Source organism: Myotis davidii, unplaced genomic scaffold (genome assembly GCF_000327345.1).
Source record: "Myotis davidii unplaced genomic scaffold, ASM32734v1 scaffold2, whole genome shotgun sequence".
Classification (NCBI taxonomy): domain Eukaryota; kingdom Metazoa; phylum Chordata; class Mammalia; order Chiroptera; family Vespertilionidae; genus Myotis; species Myotis davidii.
In genome coordinates this window covers 1,879,791-1,883,526 of record NW_006293067.1, presented here as the reverse complement: position 1 = coordinate 1,883,526, position 3,736 = coordinate 1,879,791, and the positions used below count along the sequence as shown (strand labels likewise).

Sequence of the window (3,736 nt, the reverse complement as noted above, 5' to 3'; positions counted from 1 at the left end):
CCAATGAATTTCAGTGGTGCCCTGTAGGTTTTACCTGTTTTTAATTTTTAATTTTTTTGGATAGACGTATTATTTCTTCTATGTTATTAGCATGTTATCAAACTGAAAAGGATCCTGAGTGTTTCCCTGAACGTGGTAACAAAGACTGTTCCCCTGACCAAACTGTAGTCAGGTTCCTACATCTTCTCCTAGGCCCATCTGCATATTTCCTTGTAAAGTCTAGTTTTAGCAAGAACCCTGCTATGTCAGTTTAACTGACCCTCCCCACCCCATATCTGATCTCCCTTAATATGTGATCAGGTTCCTCATCCTCCACTTTCCCCAAGGTGATACCTGATCACTCTGGCTTTTCTTCAGCAAGAATCCCATGAGATCAATTTAGTCAGAACACCTTTTACTCCTGATGTTTCCCCTTAGTAACTTTCCACCCATTAACCCCACCGCAATTCTTGGCTACAAACTCCCACTTGCCCATGCTGTATTTGAAATTAAGTCTAGACTCTCCCACACTGTAAAATCCCATTGTAGCATCCCTATAACTATCACAATGGCCCTGAGTAAAGTCTACCTTAGCATCTTTAGCAAATGTTATTGAATATTTTTTTTCTTTAACAGTTATCTGCACCCACCCAATCTCTCACTTATGAGATTTCATGTTCCCAGGGCAAACACACACACACACACACACACACACACACACACACACACACACACTGATATTGTGATCTGTGTCTGAGAGTCATGTGATCTCTACTATATTATTGCCATCCGTGCTATGATTTTGCCTAATGTTTATTCATTATTCAAGCTAAGTAAATTTAGTGTTGGGTGAAGACTATTTTGTCTCAGAAGTTTGATTTCTAATCCAAACCAAAGATCACTGCTGCTGATCAAACAGAGAGAATGAGCAGAATGACCTACAAACACAGCCAATTATCCATTAAACATTAAAGTATTGAATATTTACTAAATGATCTAAGATAAGACTAGGCGCTATAAAACATAAACAAATGAAGAAAAATGACTTTTGCTTCAAATAATCATATTTCATACAAGTAAGACATTTTATAAATTTAATGTGATACATGTTGTATTAGAATTGGAAAGAGATGGAAGAAAAATGAAGAGGAAGAGGAAAATATTCATGGTGAAGGCAAGCTAAGAGAGGTGAGCAAAAGTATACATGGCCTTGCCTTTGTGGAGTGTAAGGCAAATGTCTGCTTATGGAATAAATATGTGGGGAAACCTGCAGCTGCTGAAGTTTTAACCAAATCCAAGAGGAATCTCCTATCTTGTTGACTATGCTAAGGAGTGCAAATTTTATTCATTTTTAAAACTTTTGTTTAACTTTCAAAGTGTCAGTTAACTGATTGCCCATACATTCATCAGTCTACAATCCCGTTACATTTTCTATATTATTTTACTGAATTACAAGTAGCAGGGCTGATACATAAATTTATAACCCTTCAGCTTTGAAACTCAGAATATAATAAGGTGGTTTCTTAAAATCCATCACATCATAAATAATGTGATTTTTATGTGGCAAAAACTGTGCTAAATATCAGGGAAGTAAAAATAGAGGGGTAATGTCTGCCACTCTTAAACTGTTCAACCAGGAATTCGGATGAGAGGAAATAGGAACCCTGCCTCTTTCCTGTTCTCTAATTATTATATTATTTTATCCTGAACAATTTAGAGTGACTTTTCTCTCCAAGGATGCGAGGCTGGTAAGCTGCCTAAACCTCAGCCTCAGAAATATCTAAAGCATTTAACATAGCAAATCCTTTCAAAAGATTAGGTAGCTATAAATTGTTATGTTATATGTATTCTTCAACAAAGAACCAAAATAAGTAATCTTATTATCAATATATGTAAAAATCACTTTGTTACCTAAAACACAGAAATCTGTTCATAGCATAAACAAAGCAATTTCTACATGTAAACAAAAAAGCAATTATAAAATTTCATAAGCATAAAACTATAAAGTAATACCTCAGATTTAATCTCTCTAGTCAATTATATGTGACTTTATTAACTAAGGAAAGCTCATCTTCAAAAGATTAATTTCTGAATCTCCACCCATGTTTACTTCACAATTATAATTAATATGAATTTAATAGGAAAATGTATCAATCATAAGTATATTCATGCATGAAAGTTTATAGAGCCATATAGTGAACTTTGGAAATGCAAAAGTAATTATACTATTAGGATACATTTTAAACTATAGTAGTCTGAAATTCCATGTATAGCTCAATGTAATTTATATGAAAGTCTTTATCACTGAAAGAAATAATGCCTCATCATACCACTTTAGAATTGTTTTTAAGAATTCTCTGAAACCATCTACTTGCTAAGAAAGAAAAAGTCAAATGCAAAAAGATACCCATAATGTATTCATGTCCTTCAGCTCTCAGTAGATAAATCATTCTTATTCAAATGAAATCCTTGACTTATTTTTTTTTCTGCTTCTATGTTCAAGAGATATGCTAAGGGTATACAAATTCTCAGAGAACACTCTGCCTCTCTATTTCTTTTTCCTTTGAGGATGAAGAATGAAACTAGTGAGAGGAATGCAACCTAAAATGAAACCTCAAAGGATAATTAATTGAAAAATGATGCAGGACATGAACTATTTGGTGGAGAAGTTTCATGTTTTGTTATTCCTATCCACAAAGTCCTGTGAGATTTTTCTCCTTATCAGACAGAATGTTCAATGTGCTAACTGTAAACTTGAGGAGAATTGAGACATTTTAGAACTCCCCTATTACTGCAGCAATGTTATTTTCCTCTAAATTGGCTTAACAGTGATTGCCCAGGGACCAGTTTTAGGGATCTGAAAAAAATTAACCAGAGCTGATATCACCAACAGTGCATGACTAAAACGGAATTATTCACTGTAAAAGTGGTGACTAATTTAATGGAAGCCAGGTTGGGAAAGGAGTCAAATGTGCCTTAGCATTGTAACGCTAGTGCTGTCATGCTTTAAAAACAGTGTCAGGAATCTTAGTAACAGGAAGAATGTGCATGCATAAAGCTAGAATGAATTAACTCCAAAAATTAGTAAAAATAAATAAATAAAATAAAATAAAAAGTAAAAAATAAAAGTAACATTCACGGCCGGGGGGCTGGGCAGGGGACCGGTCTTGTGGGTGAGGTGGCAGCAGGGGCAGTGGCTCCCCAGGCAGGTTCAGGCCTCGGGGCCAGCCGCAGCCATGATCCTGCTGGAGGTGAACAACCGCATCATCAAGGAGATGCTCTCGCTCAAGTTCGAGACCACGGCCACAGGAAACCAACCAGAAGCAGTAGAGGTAACATTGGCAGATTTTGATGGGGTCCTTGAACATATTTCAAATCCTAATGGAGACAAAACAAAAGCGATGGTCAGTATTTCTTGGAACTTCAGGCACATGGTGCTGATGAGTTACTAAAGAGAGTGTATGGGAGCTTGTTGGTAAACCCAGAATCAGGATACAATGTCTCTTTGCTGCACAACCTTGAAAGTATGCCTGCATCCATGGATTCCATTGTGTATCAGGCTGGCATGTTGAAACAAAATTGTTCTGTCTCTGTCTTTAAGAAATACTTCCAGTTCCAAGAAGAGGGAAAGGAAGGAGAGAACAGGGCAGTTATCCATTACTAGAGGCCCAGTGCACAAAATTCGTGCACAGGAGGGGGCGGTCCCGCCGCCCAGCCTGCACCCTCTCCAATCCGGGACCCCTCGAAGAATGTCTGG

General features: G+C 36.9%; 1 pseudogene; it reads left to right on the top strand.

Moving 5' to 3' along the window:
• Positions 1–3,141: 3,141 nt before the first annotated feature.
• Positions 3,142–3,736, top strand: part of LOC102767882 — a 1,939-nt pseudogene continuing 1,344 nt past the window's right edge.